Consider the following 10096-nt stretch of genomic DNA (forward strand, 5'->3'; position numbering starts at 1 on the left):
TGCCTCAAGAGTTGCGCTTGCTGTAAGGGTTGCGGATGCGCAGTAGCAGGTTCCTGAGGAACGAGTTAAGGTTCCTGAGGTGTGAGCTGCGAGAGTTGAGATAGCGGCTGCGCAGAACGCAGTTCTTGTCTCGCGAGTTGAGGTTCCTGAGGAGCTAGCCTAAGCTGCAGCGAGTGCTGAGGTGGCTGCCTCATTGATGGAAGAGGTTGTCGTACCTCAAGAGATTGTTGCCTCGCTGGTGGAACCGCAAGCGGAAGCGGAGGAAGTAAGGCATAAGACTCCTGCTCCCATTGCTGAGGTTGCCTTAAGGAAGGTTAAGGTTGCTGCACAACGCTGGTAACTGGCAACTCAGAACGCGGTAAGGTAGCCTGAGGAACCTCAACTTCGTACGCCTGGCAGACTGGACTGCGGTGAGGCGGAGCTCTCGCAGGAGGAGGCGGAGGTTGCTGCACACCGCTGGTAACTGGCAACTCAGAACGCGGTAAGGTAGCCTGAGGAACCTCAACTTCGTACGCCTGGCAGACTGGACTGCGGAGAGGCGGAGCGTTCGCAGGAGGAGGTGTAACCTTCCCAGCCTGAAACTCACGCATTAAGACCCCAAGCTGCGACTGCATGGACTGCAGCAAAGTCGTCTTGGGATCAACAGACGATAAGGTCTGTTGTGGCATCGCCTTACCTCTCTTAGGAGGTGTGCAGTCACCTGAGACTGAGGAGAGTCAGAGCTAACCCAATGACTGCATCCGGGTTGTTGAACTCTAACTTCGTACGTCTGGCATAGGTCTGGACTTTACGTTTAAGAGGTCTTGAGACCTGAGACCAGCGTTTTCTCCCCGAAATTTCTTCTGCAGACGAGCAAAATAAGGGCTCAATCGTCTGCGGGTGGGAGTGACGGTCTCTTAAGACACGCCCGCAACCACCGAGGATACTTCTGTGCGCCGATCAAGGCCTGCCGAACCCTTTTGCCCTTGGACATTGCTTCTCCCCTGGGCTTGGGAGCTTGCAAGAGGTCCCGGACTGGGAGGACGACTGGCACGCACAGAAGTACCCTCACGCACAACACTGACACACTTTGCGCTAATCACTTATCACTTTTGATTTTCTGTTTGCACTTATTTCACTGAACTCGAAACTTTAAGTGGTTTGTACCTGAAACACGCAATTCTATCCTTTCTCAAAAGTTAGTAATTGCGAAAACAGAATTACAATGTAACAGAAAAATCTAATGAAAGATAAATAATTCAGTGGCTGGAAAGAGACTAAACACTAGATCAAATAAACTACGTTTAAAATCTCTCACCGCATAAAGCTTGAGAACAAGAAAAACTCTAGAAACGTTTACCTTCTTCCCCTAAAGAGACTAGGGAGAAGAGCAAAAACGATAACAACGTTACTCGCTTGAACGAAACGTTTATCCTCCTCTTTCTCCCTCCGTCTCTATCTCTCTCTCTCTCTCTCTCTCTCTCTCTCTTGACTTAGAACCTGAGAGAAGAGCCCAATCATATATATCGTTAAAACATATTATTGTTAAAGGAAAATATTTCCCAAAATGAAAAGTTCCTTTGTAGAATTAAAACCATTAAGTTAAGAAAGAATGAACAAAACGCTAGACACGGTTACTCTTACTGCAACGTGACACCGTGAAAATTCTCTCTCTATCGTAACGATAGAACGCAAGTTGAACGTTCTGAAACGTCAACAACTGCAGAGACAAAACAAAACGTTAGTTCAACTTTGAAAACAGTACGAGACTATCAAAGAAATTCTTTCAAAAACATTAAAATAGCATAATATGTTAACAGGTAAAACCGAAATGACGGGCTCAATGTTAATTAACTTCGGTACAAGAAAAGACCGCCTACCATTAGGAAAGGTCGAATATAAACAAATATAAAAATTAATTTTAATAATTTTATAATAAAAGGAAGTTAATCGAAGAGGCCTATAAAAGGCGGAGAGATATAAAATAAATCTATAACTTTTGTTAAGCAAAATTAAGAAAGAGAGTCTATACTCTCTTAGACACCAACACTTCCGTCTAAGGGAAGGGTCGGCCATTTAAAGGTGAAAGAGAGTTCATACTCTCTTCGTCACCATAATAAATTAATTCCAAAAGCTAACTAAGCTAATATAGAAGTTTCTAGTATAGCGAATAGCTGCAAATTTTAGAGAAAAACTTCACCAAACCGTGAACAATACTCCAAAATCATAAGCGTATCCAAGAACGTCTTGCCGGAAGCACGACAGAGGAAAAAGTGAGGTGGCGTCAACAACAAGTACTGTAGTACCTGGCCACAGGTGGCGCTTGTGAGTACACCCCCTTCTAGTATAGTGATAGCTGGCGTATCCCTCCCGTAGAATTCTGTCGGGCAACGGAGTTGACAGCTACATGATTATCGGGTAAGTTTAATATTGAAAATAAGATTTTCTTTATGGAGAAGTTTTATTTCTTAATGAAATACTATACTAGGTAGCCCTATAATTTATAAAATATTATGATCTAGTGCTACCGGGATGTATGTATGATAGCGACCACCTGTATGGATGATGACGGCTAAGGGTACGACAGTGTATGGGGGATCGCAAGGGGGTGTTAGCCCCCCTCCGTTAGGTAAGTAGGTAAGGACACAGCTTGTAGGTTAGGTGGGGGGGGGGGGTTAAGTTAGTTGGTGCCAATATTTTATGCTCACTGGAGGAACTGGCCGCTGATATACAAAGGCTCCGTGTTACCTTGCCAGGAGTGAAGTAGGTTGAAAAGCAAACACAGGATTGAGACTTATTCTTGGGATCAGCTAAGAATGCGGCAGTCTGTGGGTCGCAAGGGGACTAAGCCTACCAGTAGTTAAGTAGGTGAGGATATGGCTCCTAGGTTAGATTAAGTGGCAAACTTTAGATAAGGTGCTGTTCTGTGTTGTTACCTTCTAGAATATTGTTTTAGGCATAACTTTTGGGGTAGTTTATAGCGCTACGGCCAAGCGTCCTAATTTGCTTATTATCGCTCCGACTGTTATCTTGTATAGAATAAAAACGTTTGGAAATGGTATACGGATCTTAAATATCTTGTGTAAGGGGGGGTCCGGGGGGGGGCGCAGCCCCATGGGTAAGGACACGGCTTTTAACATGGGTTAGGTGGGTTTTTTAAGTTAGCTTCTCCTGTCATACTCGTAGGTAAGGAAACTGTTATGTAAGGGGGGGGGTGTTCGGGGGGGGGAAGCTCCCCTGGGTAAGGATACGGCTTTTAGCATAGGTTAGGTGGGTTTTTTAAGTTAGCTTCTACTGTCGTACTCGTAGGTAAGGAAACTGTTGTGTAAGGGGGGGGGTCCGGGGGGCGAAGCCCCCCTGAGTAAGGATACGGCTTCTAGCATAGGTTGGGTGGGTTTTTTAAGTTAGCTTCTCCTGCCAAAATCATTTTTGGAACGACGGCCAGTTCAGAATATTCCAGTTTTCTACGGGATCTGGCCGTCAACCTACAAAGGCTCCAACTTTTGAAATTTTACACCAGGTCTGTCCCAAAAGCACTTACAATCGGCTCCATCTATAAGGTTATGTCATATCCAATTTGTCTCCTTTGTAAAATATTTTTCATGTCTAGAAACTACCCAATTGATTACTGGACAATCGGACATTTTTCTATAGAAATAAAAAATTAGTTTTTTTCCCTAGGTTACATTACCCTGTAATACATTACAATAATACCCAATGACGGGATACACGAGCATGTTTTAAACATAGGCTAGGCCACCGTTGTCCATTTTACCCAGCTGCTATCCCCTAAATTAAAAGTTTGCTCACACAAAAAAAGGATAAAGAATTTCCAAGTTAGATCTTGTGGTACCGATCTTGCAGAGTCGGCAAAAAATTTGATTCAACACAGCATAATCCTGGTGAAATGAATCGTGTCAATTGGATGATAATTTACACCATTTACCGAAGCCGTCATTCATTAAATACTAATACAACTTGAAATAGACATAAAGTGTAATGGAAACGTGGTTTTCAATTACTTACGTATTCTCTGTATCAAAATATAAAAAGGTTTCCCGCTCTGCATCAACACACATTGCACTTTGGCCTTAGTCTATACAATGGCGTTTCCAAACAATGTGTTCGAAGTGTTGCATTTTCAACTTAATTTGGAGGTGCTGCTCAATAAGGCTAAACCATTTTCTGATTTACCATGATAGCTCGGAATCTAAATGATCTCAATAGGATTTGAAATATTTCCTTCATTCACAAGATGTTGATATGAAACAATCCTATCGTAAATTGTGGTTATTATTTGAAAGGCAGAGAATCGAACACAAAATACGGGGCTATATTCAATTCGCTTACAGTCTATTTTAAAGATTTGTTTATAGCATATGTTTTGATTTTTCATTTCCCTAAACATATATACAGCCTTACTTTGGTTATGAATAATGTGTGCTTATAGTGCAGTTGTTATACATCAATTTGTTAAAGTTGGTGTGTTGTTATTTTCAGTATTTCTCGTCATAACAATTAAATTACTCTTCTATTTATGATGATTAACTGAATATGTAAAATATCCAAAATTACAGTACAGGTCATGCAAACAGAACATGGCATTTGAACTTATTCACATATTCCTGCGAATAAAATATCTGTATGAGACCACAGATTGTTCTTATGTTTCATACCTGTAATAATGTAAATAGGACGTCATAATATTGATATCAAAAGCATCGAGGCACCTGGAATACCAGGATACCATAAGGTCATCATCGTTCAGGAGTCTGGTAGACTGGTACTTTGCTAGTACTCTTCCGAAGAAGTTCGACCTACTTATTTTGTTTGGGGGTGTGTCGATTCTATGTCTATTTGGTGGCGGGGCTTTTAAAAGAGGCCGGTCTCAGTGGTATGTATAGGATACCTCTATGACTAGGCATCTTTGCTTTTATTACTTTGAATTAAATTTCCTTTTTATTCTTTATTCATAACAGATGATATCAGCGTCAATCACCTTACATGTCGGGATGCCAGAAAACTCCAAGTCAACCAATCATTCTATTCTCATCTTGGTCGTTTATTGCAAAGCGTCCCAGACCCACTCCTGCCAAAGCTACGCATTACTACAAAGCATACTTGAATCCTGAAGTCAAAGTTAGACAAACATATAAATCAAGAACAGGAAAATTGTCTGCAAAAGAGTGGTTGGTCAAGACAAAATTTAACTTGTCCAACAAACAAAAATCCACTTTATTTTCCACCTTCACAGTTCACCTGACTGGACATTATCACTAAGATTGTTGGTATGACATACGCTTATCCTACAGTCAGTGAAAAGTGATAAGGGAATTTGATGAACTTATCATAAAGTCTAAATGTTCTTTATTATCTGACCATAAGTAAAGACGATTTAGTAACAGTTGAAATTCAAGTTATTAAAGTTATCAAACACTGGGGAAAATTAATCAGATTTTTATAAGTGTTAATTGTAACGAAAAACAATAGTGGATAGCGTTAAAAGTATAGTCTACAAATGGGATATGATTACCGTTGTGGATTTATGGAGGTCAGTCTGCTATCTGTTATCTTACAATAAACATCGTTGTGGATCCTGTTGTCTCATTGCAAATCCAACATAATAATGAGTTTTTGAGCTAAACCATGCCCCTGATACAAAGACCATTCCAGGGTGTAACCTCTCTTGCAATGCCAAGAGCCGTGATACAGGCACAGTGCCACAGTCGATAATCGCGTCTAGTTGGACCAGCAACATGCCATTCATGCCCGCCAGGATACCCTTCTCGTTCTGTACCCCGCCCACTGGCGGCAAAGTCCCTGTATCTGCTGCCCCAGAAGTATGGTGATGTCATGTCCTCAATGACCTTCAGGTCCAGACAATGCTCGAGGATTTATTGGATTCACATTAGCAACTTTACGATGCAGGACGTTGTCTTGCACATTAGACTTAACTGTGTCCCGGCACTACAACAACATAACCTGGATGTTCAGTACATTTTTCATGTTTATTTGAGATGGGAAACAAATCATTTAGTAATTTTTCTTAAATAATTTCCAAAGGAAAAAGACTTTATTTTAAGGTATAATATATTTTCCTTTCCTTTTCTGATTTTTTAAAAGATGAGTTTTCACAAGACAGACTTTTTTTTTATTTAGCAATGCTTGACATTGGGGGATATAAAACAAAATGAATGTTTGACATAATTTGTATACCTAAGAGGTAACTAGGAATACAATATTTTTTTTTCGGAAGAGAGACGTTTCATTGGAGTACATCACAATTCTATAAGTTATAAACAAAAGAAATGGGTTTACAACACTTAGCATTTTCAAGGACCAACGCCTTCTCACAACTAGGCATTAGCATCTGCCTAGCAACCACCGCTCATCTATCGTAGCAGGGTACTTTTATCTTCGTGGAAGAAAGGAAGGGTGAGACCCCTCCACGAGGTCATACATGTTGGTCCTTTGGTTTGGTGACAGACGAAAAAGCTGACACCAACAAATACTGCCACTTCTGTAATCACCTCTCCTTTTCCATCATATGACTAAATATCTGTGTTGTTATTTATAAAAGAGTCTTGTGGATCTTGATGATGAATAAAGGCGTTTAACTGATGAAAACACAATAACAGCAATGATAATAACAATGATGATAAAATTCACATACTAATTTTTATTAAATGGGGGAAATTGAATATCCGCAGAGGCACACAGGAATGAAAATAGGCGAAGATGAGAATGCTTTAGAATTAAATCTTCCAAAACATTTAAGATTTGGAATAGCAAGTGTTTTGTTACACCTTTATTTACATATGAAACATTGGCCAAAACGGGGAACATAATGGAAGAAACTTAAAAGGCTTGATATTAAATCTCAAATATTATTAATCTAAAGTCACATATGTAAAGTACTATCTGGTCTTAGATAGTAACATAGCCTCTGTACCATGGTCTTTCACTATCTTGGGGGTAGAGTTCTCTTGCTTGAGGGTACACTCGGACACACTATTCCATCTTATTTCTCTTCCTTTTGTTTTTTTTTTAAAGTTTTTTTATAGTTTATATATAATGTATTTATTTTAATGTTACTGCTCTTAAAATATTTTAGTTGTTGATTACTTTTCTTGTAGTTTCCTTCTTTCCTTTCCTCACTGGGCTATTTTCCTTGTTGGAGCCCTCGGGCTGATAGCATTTTGCTTTTCCAAATAGGGTTGCAGCTTATCAAATGATGATTATGATAACAACAACAACAACAATAATAATAATAATAATTGATTAAGTATAAATCAATGGTAGTTATTCTGATGAATACTTAAAATATTAGTGATGTATAATAATGCATTGTGATACGTTTCTGTAGCATGTGTAATGAGCGGTAATGCATAAATAAGTGAAAGATGCAACATAATTGCAAAACCAAATTTCGGCATCAGTGTCTACAATCGCTTACCTTGCCCAGCACACTGCTTACTCATTAAAGAGTCTAAAATGAAAATATGAAATATATCGCAATAAGAAGACACCGCTATATGTAAAATATCCAACACACCTATTAATTGAAAGATAATTTTATGTAGGAATACAAGTCAACATAGATAATTTAGTTGATAAAAGGGTGTGGAATAGAACTTAGAAAATATTCAATAAATATATTCTAAGTTAGACATACTGATGACACATATAGACTATTCGAAATTAGTGTGAATCATGCAATAGGAGGAAGAACGTTTTGTTATGCTGCACCGAGACTCTTCAACGACCTTCCACTTGATGTCAAGAATAGCAAAAATGTGGCAGCTTTCAAGAAAAACATAAAGACTTATCTCTTTGGAAAGTGTTACAATAGTGCTCTGAAAACCATTAAGCCTGAATACAAATGCTAGCGAATAACTGAAAAGATACAGAGCAAAATGTTAACTGGAAAGAAATTATTTTCACACGTCAAGGCCCGCCTGAACAGACTCTTAGTGTCTGATGGAGGGCGAGAAATAAACCCTTAAAAGTAAAAGTAAGAATGGGCGCCAAATACTGAATTGATGCAAGAACTTCAATACATTTAAGAAGAACAACACCAATATACTAAAAGACATGAAGAGATTCCAAATATTATTATCATAATAATGATTATTATTATTATTATTATTATTATTATTATTATTATTATTATTATTATTGACGATTTAACAGTAAATTAACAATATGTGACTTGAAAAGATAGATACTGTGAACGAACAAGGTAAAACGACAGTGGAGGTCGTGTAGAGAGTGGGGTTCCCCTGCTGTATGGGACCGGAAAAAACAGACATCAAAGTAAAGTAAGTAAATATTGTTATTATTATTACTAGCTAAGCTGCAACCCTAGTTGGAAAAGCAACATACTATAAGCCCAAGGGGTCCAACAAGGAAAAAAAAACCAGGTGAGGAAAGAAAATAAATAAACTACAAAGTAATGAACGATTGAAATGAAAACATAAGAACACTAACAACATTAAAATAAATCTTTATTATAAAAACTTAAAAAAAAACACTATAGGAAGAGAAATTAGATAGAATAGTGTGCCCAATTGTACCCTCAAGCAAGAGAACTCTAACCCAAGACAGTGGAAGACCATGGTACAGAGGCTATGGCACTACCCAAGACTAGAGAACAATGGTTTGATTTTGGAGTGTCATTCTCCTAGAAGAGCTGCTTATCATGGGTAAAGTCTCTTCTATCCTTACCCTGAGGAAAGTAGACTCTGAACAATTGCAGTGCAGTAGATAAACCATTGAACGAAGAAGAAATGTTTGGCAATCTCAGCGTTGTCAGGTGTATGAGGACAGAGGGAATGTGGAAAGAATGGGTCAGACTATTCGCTGTATATGTGGGTTAAGGAGAAAATGGGCCGTAACCAAAAAGAAGGATCCAATGTAGTACTGTCTGGCCAGTCAAAAGACCTAATAACTCTCTGGTGGTAGTATTTCAACGGGTGGCTGGTGCCTTGGTCAACCTACTATTGGCAAAGAAACAAAGGATGCCCTGGGATGGACCAAGCAATGTTGACCAAAACGAGGACAACAAAAAACAAAGGTGATCACTGATATTTTTCTTCCTCATTTGACATCCATGGAAAGAAATGGGACGAAACTGTAAGTCACAAAACTTCGAAGTTTTATATAAGCCACACAGGGCCAGCATATTCTAAGCACATTGAATCAACTCTATGTGCCCATTCGTAGCCATACTGTTGTTACTCTTTACTATATTTATGAATTTAGATAAAAAGACTTGGCACTTGGGCATATGAGGTCATTCTGCAAGATGGACGAATTTAAGCGAGAAAGGATGTATACGAAGAGGCTAAAAAGTGACTGCAGCTGAGGACTGAAAGAACTCGGCAAATACATGTTTAATAATGCCTTCTACTGGTAGTACAAGAAAGTTGTTACTTTTAATAATTTTCGTCAATAGAAATGATAAATTGTACTTCCCCACACCCAACAACGCTTTAATAGAGACAATTATTACATTATGATTTTTTAAAGATTGCTAAAGAGGGGTTTTGTAATTCATCAAATAAAAAATAAAAAAAATCACAAGATATTCTCCAAGAAAACTAATAACAACGAATAAGTTCATGAAAATGTGGGAGTACTATTGAATAGCTTTGATTACACTATCTAGAAAAAAGTAAGTTGATAAATCTACTTACAAGGGTGAAATATGTAAGAAGAAAGTGTTGAAACTGGGCTGTGGGATCATCAGTTTTGTTGGTTATCACTTTTTTTTTCATGCTAACCAAAGGCGGTAAGTAATATCGGCTATCAAATTTTTTTTCTCTTTAGATTACCAGACCAGACACTGCCTCTTACAAATTTTTCAATCCGCTACCGGGTCACCTTGAATTTTAATTTCCAAACATGTTGTTTGGTCCTTAAAAAACTGTTCGAATGTGTTGTCGAATATTTCATTCTCATTAACCTGCGCTCTATTTGGATTTGATTAATTTATCTTAAATATTATCTGAATAAACTGAGGCACTGAAATATTTTCATATGATTTGATTCTTGTTTGAAAAATAAGCATAATGAAAAAATATATATTCTTGACGTTCGAACATTCAGTATTGTA

General features: G+C 38.3%; 1 protein-coding gene across 3 annotated transcripts in view; it reads right to left on the reverse strand.

Moving 5' to 3' along the window:
* Positions 1-4746, reverse strand: part of LOC137627820 (zinc finger protein 26-like) — a 142787-nt gene extending 138041 nt beyond the window's left edge. Inside the window, exon 1 of one of the 3 annotated variants that reach the window (XR_011041228.1) lies at positions 4006-4341. The gene's annotated coding sequence lies outside the window, so the exon portion shown is untranslated. Of the gene's footprint in view, positions 1-4005 lie in introns of all 3 variants that reach the window. The other 2 variants (XR_011041229.1, XM_068359194.1) reach the window with 2 other exon arrangements.
* Between the last annotated feature and the right edge of the window lie 5350 nt (positions 4747-10096).

This window comes from Palaemon carinicauda, chromosome 35 (genome assembly GCF_036898095.1).
Source record: "Palaemon carinicauda isolate YSFRI2023 chromosome 35, ASM3689809v2, whole genome shotgun sequence".
NCBI lineage: Eukaryota > Metazoa > Arthropoda > Malacostraca > Decapoda > Palaemonidae > Palaemon > Palaemon carinicauda.